Raw genomic sequence first — 13,824 nt, 5'->3', positions numbered from 1 at the left:
ATAAAACAAAAAAAGAAAAGTCTCAACAATTAACTTAATATGAACTAGAGGGAGTATAATTCAACTAGTAATTAAAAACATAAGTAAATTCAACTAGTAGCTAAAATTGTGTTTGTTGACTTCCACTAGGAAAAAAATGTACCCAGTTCGTTGAAAACAATTTATTCACCATTTTAAAGTTTGAACACCCTTAACAAAATTCCTGATTTTCCCACTGACATGGTGTGATTACAAGTTGATTACTTTTAATTTCTTCCATTTTTTTATTTTTATTTATTTCATTTTTATTTATTTTTTATTTTTATTATTTTAAATTCTTTTATTTTTATTTTTATTATTCTAATGTTTTCTGAATATATATTTATATTATTATATTTCATTTCTTTCTCATACTCAACCTTTACTTCTTGTGATTTTATGCAATTTTTCGTATTATATATTGTTTTCATTAATATAATTTTGTTAGCATTCTAATTTTTAAATTAAAGTAGAATTCATTGTTGAATAGGGTAATGGACTTATGTTTTCTTTTTCTTTTAAAGTATATTTATGTATGCTATGTTGAAATTTGACATAAGGGTATTATGTTAAATTTTTTGTTTTGAATTTAAAACTTATGTTAATTTTCAATTTAATTTGTTTTAGGAGTATTGGCTCAATATTTTATATTGCAAGCAATTTTTTTGGTTAGACTTGATAAATCACCTTTTTGTCAAATGTTTTTATATTTTTATGACATTATATTTAAAATATTAATTTTTTTGTCAAACACGCATTTCATGATGTTCATAGAATTTTTGTACTTTTAATTTTTATGATTAATTTAATCAAAATATGCTAAATTGAAAAATATAAATCAATTATTTTTTATAATATTAGTTAAGAACATATGTTTATTAATTAATATATTTGCAAAAGACAATATATATCTTAAATATTCGATTTAATATCATTTATAAAGACTCTTACTTGTCTAATATATTTTTTTGAGTATAACCTTATGATTACACTTGTGCAATCAAATTATACACTTGTAATTACACTGTGGCAAACAAACAAATCATCGTAATTACTAGATTGTGTAATTACCAGGCTGATAATTACTATCCTAGTAATTCCACCGATTCCAATTACTTGGAGGCTTTCCAAATAGACCATTCATGAATTTTCATAGGTCTTTGGAATATTCTAGTTGGATAGAATATTTTAGAAAAGGGACTTATTTGTTAATATGTAGAGACTTGATTAATAATTATTACTTACATATTAGCCCCTAATTAATTAGTATAAATAGATGGGTATTCATTTGTAAAATCATTCAGCAAAAATCAAAGTTCTCTACAATACAATCTTTCTTATGTGCTTAGTAGAAAACCAAGGATGTGACATTTTTCTTGCATTTTCCAATTTTCGTTTGTTAAAGTGAGACTAATACTGCTAATAAATACTCCCTCACATACATTAAAAAAGGGCGAAAAGACTCAAATATGTAGGGGTGTACAAAAACCGAACCGAAAAAATGTTATTAGGTCATTGCTATTGGGTTATTGAATTAACGACTTTTTAATGATTTTATAAAAAGTTTTATCGGGTTATCGATTTGGTATCAGTTTTTAGTATTGGGTTATTGGATAAACCGATAACTCATTAAGACGATAGTAAGTTACTACTATACCCTTCATAAATATTAAATATTGATAATTTAACGACACTATATTAGTACTCCACACTACGGTCTACACACTTCACATGTCATAGTACTTCTACTTCACATCAAAAAATTCATATTATGTTTTGGTTGTAACGTGTTATTGTAGTCGTACTACATCTAGTTTTTCTCATTATATTTCTTGTTTCACTATATCAAAACATTTACAACTGATTTGCTTGTCTCACTGTATCATGCCAAATTGTTAGATAAGTGAGAAATCATAGATTTAATTTATGAGCATTTTCTTATTGGGTAAATCGAAAATCGAACCGTTAATGACAAAAAAAAACCAATAAAGAATATCTTATTGGTTTAGCATATTTAAAAACTGAAAATCGATAAACTGAACCGATAATACATAAAATCAATCTGAACCGACCGATGCACACCCCTACAAATATGTCATCAAACTTTGAGAAAAGGTTATCTATGTCATCCGATAAAAGTTTGACTAATTTATACCATCTTCGTTTGGAAAAGACTCACAATTTCGATTTTGCAAAATCAGAACTGAGTCTTTCTCAAACAAAAATAGCATAGATGAACCAAACTTTAATTAAATGGCATAAATGAACCTTTTCTCAAAATTTCATGGCATATTTAAGGCTTTTCCCCTAAAAAGAAGAAGCAATTTGGTGTAAATTCTTATTGTACACAATCATAGACTATCAACACTATTTTTATTGAAGCTTGAACTCATAGCCTCTCATCCATTATCGCATTGTCTTTACCATTTTTCATTGACCAAGCTTACACAAATTATCAAGAACTATATTTAGTTAAAATGTCCGAAGGAATGCCTTTCAACTTCATCTCATGTTATAGTTGACTATGTTGTTTGATTGACTTGAATGTTTTGGAAAATGTTTTCTAAACCAACTCATTTTCTTCAAATTTAAGGAAAATGACTTACTTTCAAAAATGAAGGAAAACATTTTTCAAAACTCTACTTGATCCTTCAACATTTATTCTTACCCTACTCCATACTCCGGACCCGACCCCCCCCCATAAAAAAATTAAAATTTTTAAATCTTCTTATTTCTTAATTATCAAGTCTATTTTTACTCCTACCCTCAAACCAACCCCCTCCCCCCTCCCCCAAAAATAAAATAAAAATTATTTTGAAAAATATTTCAAATTTAAGATTTTTTTTACCTAACCCAACCCCTATCCCCCACTTCCATAAAGATATTGTTTTGGAAAATATTTGAATTAAAGAATAGTGCTCATTAGATGAAATGGATAGAAGTAAGTTAAATTTCAGTATGAACCAATTTTCAAAGAAAAATATAAACGGAAAAGGCTCAAAAATACCTCTAACCTATTAGAAATGGTTTAGAAATGCCCTCCTTTCATCTATTGGTTTAAAAATGCCCTTAACGTATTTTTGGGCTAAAAAATGCCCTTTAATTAACAGAAATCTGATGTGGAATTTAACTGAACAAATGGCCAAATTTCATTGGTCCATCTAATTTTTTTTATCAAATAAAATAAACCCCACCAAGCCCAAACCCGTTTCATTGTCAATTTAATTTTTTTTCTCTACTTTTCATCCTCTTCTTTCTTTCTTTAAGAAAGAAAACTTCCAATCCAAAACCCAGTGTGTTTGTAAAATCTTGTTATTTAAAAAAACAGACATACAGATTAAACAAGATGAAAATAAGCAATTAAAATATTTTCATACGATGATATAAACCCATATGTATGAAGTTTGAACTAATCCTAAATTTATAAAAAAATCTATCTTTAATCCTTTTCAAAAGTGATTCAGTAGAGATGATGAACAAACAAAAGTTTAAATCTCCATGTGAGAACAAGCAAATAACGGGAGGTATAAAATCAAAGATACGAAAACTGGGATAGATTTATCAAAAATGGCTTTGAGTGTAAGGTTTATTTGATTTATAAAAAGAAAATTATGTGAGCCACTTATTTTAAACTCCTTAAAAAATTTAAAAATAATAGTTAAATTCCACATCAGATTTCTGTTAACTAAAGGGTATTTTTGAGCCTAAAGAAAACATTGAGGATATTTTTAAACCAATAGGTGGAAGGAGGGCATTTTTGAACCATTTCTAATAGGTTAAGGGCATTTTTGACCCTTTTTCCAAATATAAATGATACAAATTACATCAGTCCTTGTAACCGCCAGGAGTTTCATGCCATTGGTAGAAGAAGGGTTGTCAAAAACTTGAAAAATCATGCAAAATAGTCACATATCTCGTAGAAAAAGAAGTTGAAACTAGAGTTTTCGAATACAGAGACGAGAGATTGAGAAAGGAGTATAAAAGGGGAAAATAGCTGCAAAACAGCAATTCTCAACTGCTAAACTGACCACCGAACCAGTAAGTATTTAGTAGCAGAAATCAGTCAGTAATTCAGGAACGGTATTCTAAGAATGAGATACAGATTCAATCTTATGGATGTAATGAAGAATAGGAAAGACAAGATATACAGCTGAGTTGAAGTAGTTTCATAAAAGGCAAAAGAGGGAGCGAAAGCAGATATATGCTTGTTAGCACTTTTGTACTTGTGAATCACTAAAGTCTGGCGGATATCTGATTCCATCCTCAAAGGATTTCTTCAAACTAGATGATCATTCATTTTATTCATGATTGATCAAGAGGTTGCACAATCAAGTAATGGTTGCTCTTATGCCATTTGGTAATAAGCACAAGTTAAGTAGGACCGACGAACCCAGTAATACTCTTTAACTTCAAATTAAGGTCACAAACTTAGCACAAGTGTAAATAAGATGATTGAAAATGTTAGTTATTTAACGTCGATGGTAAAGACAGGAAAAAACAGAATTTTTTTAGATACGGAAGTGTAAAGTATGTCTTCTTCAACTTAAATAGTAATAATAGTGGAAGAAATGAAAATACATCCTAATATCACAAAGTATACATTTTCATACCTTATAGTGAGTACAGAGCATAACACAAACTTCCCTTCTACTGTGTCCATCTCCATCCCACTAATTACTTCACTAATTATACTAAAGTTACCAGCAGTATAACACAGCATAAAAGCTTAAAATAAGACACACAACTGTTTTTCCACAAATCTGGATATAACATGCTGAGGTTACACTAAAAAGTTACAATTGATAATCCAAAATTAGAAACAAACAATAACAGATTGCAGATTTCTACATCTTCAAAAGAAAACTGCTCCCTCCATCTTCTAAGTTAGTTGGAAATGGTGATATGGAGCACAACCCTTTCTAAATTATGGTGACAAGTAGTCAAAGGCCCAATGAACTTATATTTGACAATTTTATTGTTCTATGAAAATGTAAATTCCCAATAAAGCATCCAGTACTCTTGGATCATATATAAACCTTAAGAAATATGCATACGAAAATATTCTCAAAAAAAAAAAAATGTATTCTAAGTAACTAGAACATTGTATTGACAGTTCATCTGTAGTATATCCTATAAGTTTTGAATATGATTGTTTCCCTCTTTTGTAACACTTTTTGGAGGTGGCCAGTAGGCCCTTAATGCTGAGAAATTCATCAGTACTAGTTTCCAACAAAAAAAAAATGGTTCCCAAAACATTTCAAGTTACGTGCAGTTGTTATTGATTCACAAAAAGCTGGAAAATCATAGTACGTGAAGACAACTATATAGCACAGAAACTGATATTCCTACAGACTTATAACGTGTACACATAAGGGAACTCACATTATCACTCAAAAGTGGAAAAAGAATTGAAATATCAAAAGTGATGTACCTCCTCTGTAAGCCGTAAGCATGCCTGGAAAGCTCAAGTGATGTTCTAATTGCCATTATTCTATCTTTCGTAATTGCAAGGATGCCACTTCTCATTGTGAAAGTAAAGCCAAATAAAGCAAGAGAAAGAAATATTCACTTCTTATGTTCAGATCGAAACTCAGGTATCATGTCAAGGGCAGAAGGATTCTCCCTTATAACGTTTACCAGTAACTCAGTTGTATCTGCATCACATGAGAAGCCCTTTCTAACCATTTCCTTCATATAAGTTGCCATTTCATTAATTTTGCTGCACCTTAGGTATCCTCACACAAAAATATTGTATGTAACATTGTTTGGCATACAACCGTTGTCCTCCATTTTTCTAAGCATATCTTTAGCTTCATCCAAAAACCCTTCGAGAATAAATCCATTTATCATTATAGTGTATGTTCTCACATTCGGAAGCATTCCAATTAAAGAAAGCTTCTCAAATATCACACGAGCTTTGTCGAGTTCACCATTTTTGCACAATCCATTAATGACAACATTATAAAATTCAATACTAGTATATTCAATTTCTCTTTCCAACTTATTAAAGAACGACAATGCTTCTTCAACAAGTCCATATTTAAAATTACCATTGAGCAAAGTGCAGAGAGTGTATAAATCAGGTACGAGCCCTGTTGATAGCATCTCAGCAAAGAATTTTTTTGCAGAGTCAATTTTTCCAGCTTCAAACAGACCTTGCAAGAGGATATTGTAGGTAAAAATATCAGGTTTTGATCCCTTTTGAGAAATTTCATGAAACAATTGCATGGCCTCGGCCAATTGTTTTACTTTACAGTATCCATTTATCAGTACACTATAGCAAATAATGTCAGGTTCAATTTTCTTATCTATCATGAAATCAAAAACTCTCCTCGCTCTATCCAGTTCACCATGCAAACAATAGCCGTCCATTATTGCAGTGTATATAATTATATTAGGTTCGACACCTTTTCGGACCATTTGTCTCATTACTTCCTCAGCGTCTTCTACATTCCCTTCTTTGCATAGTCCATCTGTTAGTATAGTGAAGGTGCGCACATTTGGATAAATATTAAGGTTCACCATCTCAGAGAACAAAATCCTAACCTTTTCCCATTGACCAAGCTTACACAAACCATCAATCAATGAACTATACGTGACTATGTCTGGAGGAATGCCTTTCTGCTTCATTTCGTTCAGAAGACTTACATCACCATCTAAGTTTCTATATTTGCAAAGCGCATCAACAACAATGGTGTAGATGAATATGTCAGGCTTAGTGTTCCCTTGTTCCATTAACCGGAGCAAACTTAAAGTCTTCTCCGTATGACCCCTTTTACTAAGCCCATTCATGACAGTTGCATACATGACTACATCAGGTTCACAAATCCCCTAATTAAGGCAGTAAAGGTGACAACATCAAATGAAATACCATTCCTCAAGTAAATGGGTAACACTGAAAACCCACAATCAGCACGATGCATCAACGAATAACTGTTAATCACACTATTCAAGACGACTCCATTAATTGGGATACCCAATTTCTGCATTTCTCGAAAAAGAGAAACGACGGCAGAATAATGTTTCATATTTATCACAGTCTTAAATAATTTAGAAAAATTGACAAGAGAAGGAAGAGGCTTCATTGTAACCATTTGCTTAAAGAGAATCAGAGCATCATCTAAACACTCAAAATTGCTATTTGCCCTAAATTTACTCAGTACCGAAATGGATTTATTACTATAAACTCTGACTGTTATTGGGGAAAAACAAGAACATGAAGTAGAAACGAAAGATGTGAAAAGAATACCATTGCCATTTCGGAGAGAAATTCTCTTCATCTTCGATGGAGGAGTGAAGTTTCTTCTTTACTGTGAAAATGGTCTTTCTCTTTTGGTGTGCCGTGTCTATTTTGATTGACTTATTTTAAATGCTTTTAAGCAATTTTAAAGTGTTTGTGTAAAGTTAAAAAATACTTATAAACAATTATTTTAAAGTCAAAATAATAAAAATAAATCAAAAGTCATAGCTTTTTTTGTGATATTCTACCTTTCTAACGGTAAAGGCACACGAGATTAGTAGGGATAGGTTCACATATTTGGTTCGATTTTATCAAATTTTGATTTTATTTTTTGATATTCAATTTTGGAAAAGTGTGCATTAGATATCAAATTGAACGAGTTTGATTTGATTTGGTTTGGTTTAGATTGATTTTATATAATTTTGATTTGATTTGGTTTGGTTTAGATTGATTTTATATCATTTTGATTTGATTTGCTATTTTTAAAATGTTTGTTTTATGAAATGAGAAATAAAGTAAGCACAGAGTATAAGATCATTTCTTGTATTTTTAGACCAAATTATTTATATTTTCAAATGAAAAAAATAAACGTTTTCCATGGATACATTAATTTTCGGAAAACTTACATAAATATATTATATTAAAAAAAATATTTACCATTTATAGGAGTATCCTTTTTTTTTTTTTTCACTTGATCACTTTTAATACATTTATAATACAATTTTAATAACATATTACAAAGAACAATTCATTATTCACATATAATACATGTTTTATTGATGGATAATACATTTATCACACATTTTAATACACTTATAATGCAATGGTTAATTTCTTACCAAACAAGCATAATATATTTTTAAAAAATAATTATAATACATATATATTGCATACATAATTCACTTTTAATACATATTGCAGATTTAATATAGTATTGTATTAATTGTTATAAATGGTAATAAATAAAAAGTATCGCTAAAATCAGTAATTATTTATAAAAAGATACTCATCTAAGTAATTTTTCCTTAATTTTCTAGCCTACCAACCAATAAACCTGTTAATTGGGCCGGCTTGTCCGGTTTCAGCCTATTAAGGCCGGTCCAGTAACGGCCCAAGTCCGGACTGACAGCCGACCACTTTTAATAGTGGGTGGGCCGGTCGGGATATTTTTAATGCTCAGGTCCGGTGTTATTGCAGATATATAGTTGAGAGAAAATATAAAAAAAAATTATAGCTTCAATCGCTAGTCGTTTCGCTTAAGATATATAGTTGAGCAATATAACGTCAACCTTCTTAGCATGACGTAAAAGAACGAAAGAACCTTTAAATTAAAAAAACTCTAACATAATAATATCCATCATTTTTACAACTTTATTTATTTATTTATAATTAAAATATATTTTTATTAATATTTATACGATATTAAAAATTTGGTACTCATTAATAATTAATATGGAATGCACACACAATGAAAATATATAGAGATAAATACTTAGGGAAAGAGATTTTTTTTTTAAAAAAATAGAAATTAATTAAAGCAAAAAATAGTCAATTAGATATTTGGATTAACAAATAATAATAGCAAATAAGGAAGAACGGGGCGGGGGGGGGGGGGGGCGGGGGGGGGGGGGCGGATTGAAGCCTTGCGCACATTAATGAAACTCGACACCAGCATGGTAAACTAAGCCTTTTACCAGTCACACCATTAAGGATTTTGGTTCACAAGCTTAATACATGACCAATTTGTCATATACATACACACAAAGTTTTAACCGAAATCACTGAATGTCGTGACACCTCCACCCATGCATATAGATTCGCGCCCCTGCCTAGTTTCATAGTGAAATAAATTCATAGCTTTTCTTTTGCTAACAAGTGGCTTCCAAAAACGAATTGCAGATTTGATCTGTAATTCATTGTTTCAGAATATCTCATCGTTGCATTATTACAACTCTGATTCACATTCCTTGTCACTATAAGTGTTTACCAGTTTGGGGAAGAATATCCCAAGTTGGTTCCACCATTGGAGAACTGGTACAAGTGTATCAGTCAATTTGCCTTGAGAATTGGTATTGTATCGAATAACTTCTTGAGATTTGTTGTATGCTAATCTAACAAATTAATTGACACCATAGCTCACTTGATTCCCTTATGTGATGATGGAGTGTCGTCGACGACCCAAAAACTTGCCTTATCCAACCATTCAGAATAATCTCCACACTATGCTATTCATTTTTTCTTGGTACCTTTTGTTGGCGTATGGGATACATCAAGCCCAAATAGAAAAACACCAAATGACTATGGACTTATTTGCTCAAGTACTCTTTCTGGAGAAATGAAGGATTTTGGATTTTGTTTGTTGTATAAATTGTTGGGATATACTTCCTTTGTCCCTAATTACTTGCCCACTTTTGAATTGACACCTATTAAGAAAACAATTAATGACATAGTGAGTTTATCATTTTACCCCTATTAATTATAAAGTGGATGAAAGGTTCTACATTTTAAAAAGTAATTAGTCATTTAATTGAGGGTATAATAGGTAAAAAAAAATTGTCCTTTCTTGATTTGTCAAAATGAACAAGTAATTAGGGACAACTATAAAAGGAAAAGTGGACAAGTAATTAGGGACAACTATAAAAGAAAATGATTGTTAGTATTTTTTTCAGTTTAGGAATAAATCGTTTTTGACTTTTATTAGTTTAAAAGAGAAAATAACTTTTTATTTCCTTAAAAGAAGAAAGAGGAAAATACTGGATTTCTTTGTTTCCTTAAAAAATGAAAGAAGCAAATATTGTTGTTATTGGTAATTAATAGATATTGATGGTGTTTTTGTTGATAACTATTGATCATGATTGTTGGATACCTTAATGATGTCAAAATACACTTAATGATATTTAGTGTTTGTTGATAACTATTGATCATGGATGTTGGATACCTTAATGGTGTCAAAATACACTTAATGGTATTTAGTGGTTGTTGATAACTATTGATCATGGCTGTTGGATATCTTAACGGTGTCAAAATACACTTAATGATATTTAATGGTTGTTAATAACTATTGATCATGGTTGTTGGACACCTTAACAGTGTCAAAATACACTTAAGACTTGATTGAGAGAGTTAGCCAAGAATTAGTAGAAGGCTGTAATCCTGGAGTCCAGTTACTGAACGAGTTGTGTGAAAGCTTCAAAGATTAGAGTTTCACAAGTTATTCAGTTTACATTATTATGCTATTATGTTTATTCGTGATCTTGAATAATGCTTCCGCTGTGAATATTCTAGAATAAATATGATGCCGCAACCAGTTAATGTCAAATACTCTAATAACATTAGAAATAAAGTCATGGTGTGGGAGCAACAACTATGACAACATCGACTGCCTATGAACAGGGGCGGCTCAAACTCGTTGGTGGCCTAAGGCCAAAATCAAACTAGAGGCATTAAAAAAAAATTTAAATTTTTTAAATGTTTTTATTTTAAATCTATTTTTCTATCTTTTTGAGATGCAAAATTGTTAATAATTTTTGTGTAGTCAATCTCTTCTAATAATTCTTTTTCAATCAATAATATAGCCAAACCACTTCTAAAATTTATCAAGAGCACCTTTTTGAGATTTTATCAAGTTAGCGACTTTTCTTTTTCTTTTAAGTTTTCAATGACCGGATTCATATTTTCTTGTTGACATATTAAAATCTAACAAATATTTTAAACACTATTACAATATCAAATAAAAAATATAATAAACATAAGACACAAAACAAAAATAATATTAGAAATTAAAATGATATTATCGGATTCAAGAACTATGAAGACTTGATTTCCGAAAATGAATTGGACTGCTGCAATATATATTTTTTTCCAAATTTAAAATATAAACTATCAATAGAATAAGTAAATTCTTAAGCTTTGACTAAGAGAGATATATAAGATTAGAAAGAGAAAGAGAAAAGAAATAGAAGAGAAGAAGAGACGAATAGAGGAGGATAGAAAATATAAAAATAAAATTAGAAAAAGAATAAGGTAAAAAAATAAACATAACTTGTACATTAAAAAAAAAGTAGACAACTTTTTATTAGAAAGGGAAAAAGTAATTGTCATATCTATCACTTCATTAATACTGTTTGCAATTGTTGTCTTAGTTCTAATTTTTTTTTTAGTTTAATCCTACTTAATTAACTAAAAAAATATTGGAGGCCTAAGGCCAAGGAATTTTTTTTATACCTTACCAGCCGCCCCTGCCTATGAAGAGCACATGTTTTCTCTGTCTGAGAAAGAGATTCGTGAAAGAACTTGGGTACGCAAGAATCTCAGCCTGAATGGAAGACTTTATAGATGCTGAAGATTATGAACACAAGTTCAATGTAACTGATATCCTTGTACGTTGCTTCAGTTGCGAGCATGTTCAATTCAGAGTAGAATTAATGTTTGGTGCTTCAGTTACAACTTACAAGCTTGATATAACAAATTCAGTTTGTAACATTAATTATTGAGCTTTATTATCCTTGAGGTGATTAATTAAACTGTACTAAGAAAAGCTAATAATTAAAGATCAAATTGTCCTTTTTGTTGTAGCATTTTGAAGCTCGTTGATAAAGTCATTATTGTCAAAAAAAAAAAATAGTATTGCTTTAAACTACAAAGCTTTGCCTAACATGATTTTGAAATGCCAAGTGAATTGCAAAACATAAGATATTTTCTCATGTCTTTTTTAGTCTCAAAACTTGTGGCCTGAACTAAATTGCTAAGAGAGGATTACTCCAATCCTAGGTCATATCGAAACTTGTGGCCAGAGCAAAATTTGTAACAATGCACTAATTTAAGAAAGTCAGAGGTCTTATATCATTTAGTGATTTTAGCATGCAACAAGAAAAGACATGATCCATACAAGCTTATTATGGCTAATTTCTAAGTCAAAATACTATGAAATTTATTCAATTTGAATATTGCTTTCAACTGGACTAGAACAATATTGATCAGTATAATATATTTTACATATTTGAATCAAAATCTAGGTGCCCAAAAAATTGAAGTTTGAATTTTAATTTGTGGTTATCAAATTTTGAGTAGTTTCCTTCTTTTATATACTTGAGTGACTTTCTACTTACAAAGTTTTACTCTTTTATTCTCGTGTTATCATTTCTCCATTCCAGTACTAAGTGTCATGTTGCCAGGAGTATCTCAAATATGGTCATTTGATTACTGTTCATTTAGAACAAGTGTTTGATTAGAATACGGAAATTTTTTGGAAAGGTAAGTAACACAATTATGTTCTTTCTACAAAAGAATTATGTTCACTATATATAGCCTACGCTTCTCATTGGATCTTGTAAATTAGTTACTTAATATTGTTCTATGATTGAATTGATTTATAAATTTCTATGAGCTCACTCCTATTTACAAAAATCAAAGAAACTCTTCCAACATAACTTTCAATAGGTTTACACGAACTGAAGAGCTCATTGTTGACACTTTCTATTACAAAACACATTTCTTTCCTTTTATAGTACCCTTACTCACAAGGTTTACAACACTTTGTAAATGTCACAAGTTCTTATACTCCACCTTTAATTTGTTGATAGGTAGCGCTAGGTCTAAAAGTGGATAGAGAGCTAGATCCCGTTCTAATAAGAAGACATGAAGCAATGTGGACACTAAGGAAACCAAAGAGCAATACAAAAGTTTGAACACATGTAAAGTCAAAGCTGCATCACTCCTTACAATTACTAGATGAAAAAAAATAATACTTAGACTACTAATGATACGTATATACTATATGTATTTAATTTCATTGTGGTTTGATTTTATTATAATGGAGTCCGGATAGTTCCGAATTTGATAAAATTCTTAATAGAAATCACAGGTTTCTTGGTAGTGCAGTAACTAAAGCAATATACTGAAAGGGTCATGATATGATATTTACAGGTTCTGTCGATCTTTTAAAAATTGTTTCTCATGTATTAAAATTAAAATTATTTTTCATGTATTGCGATTATTATGCGATAGACGTGTTGTGAGAGTTCTTTAATGATGTGAATTTTTGTATGCTTTACATGATATATCTAATTGAGTAGCCTTTATGTATAGCTTTTTTTCTTGTCAATTACTACTACCACCTTCATTTTGTTCCTTTATGATAAAAAGTTATACATTAAATAAAATTTAAGATTTTAGAATACATTAAAAAAAATTGTTGGGCCTCATGCCCCGTGCCCCGTGCGATGCACGGGCCTCCCTTCTAGTATATTAGTAAAGGTGACATGACACATTTCTTACAGTAGAATACCACGTTTTATTATAAAATAAAATCACATCTTAACATTTGCTAATGAGTAGCTTGTCCAAAATTCAATTGCAGACAGTGGCGGATCCAGAATTTTCGTTCAGGGGGTTCAAAAATAAGAGTATAAACGTGTATATATAAGCCAACAAAATAAAATTTCAAGAAAGTAATAGTATATAGTTTTAGTGGCGGACCCTTGAATTTTTTTGGGTTTAAAACCACACTTTTAGCATGTTTTATAAAATAAAAAACTAAAGAAAACGTGAAAAACAGAACTGAAACC

At 30.2% G+C, this 13,824-nt stretch overlaps 1 pseudogene; it reads right to left on the bottom strand.

Annotated features, from left to right (window-relative positions):
• Nucleotides 1–5,380: 5,380 nt before the first annotated feature.
• LOC125875228 (putative pentatricopeptide repeat-containing protein At1g12700, mitochondrial) lies at nt 5,381–7,298 on the bottom strand (annotated as a pseudogene).
• Nucleotides 7,299–13,824: the final 6,526 nt, after the last annotated feature.

Source organism: Solanum stenotomum, chromosome 8 (genome assembly GCF_019186545.1).
Source record: "Solanum stenotomum isolate F172 chromosome 8, ASM1918654v1, whole genome shotgun sequence".
NCBI classification, from domain to species: domain Eukaryota; kingdom Viridiplantae; phylum Streptophyta; class Magnoliopsida; order Solanales; family Solanaceae; genus Solanum; species Solanum stenotomum.
Note: the sequence above shows the minus strand (reverse complement) of the source record. Positions and strands in the feature narration are given on the sequence as shown.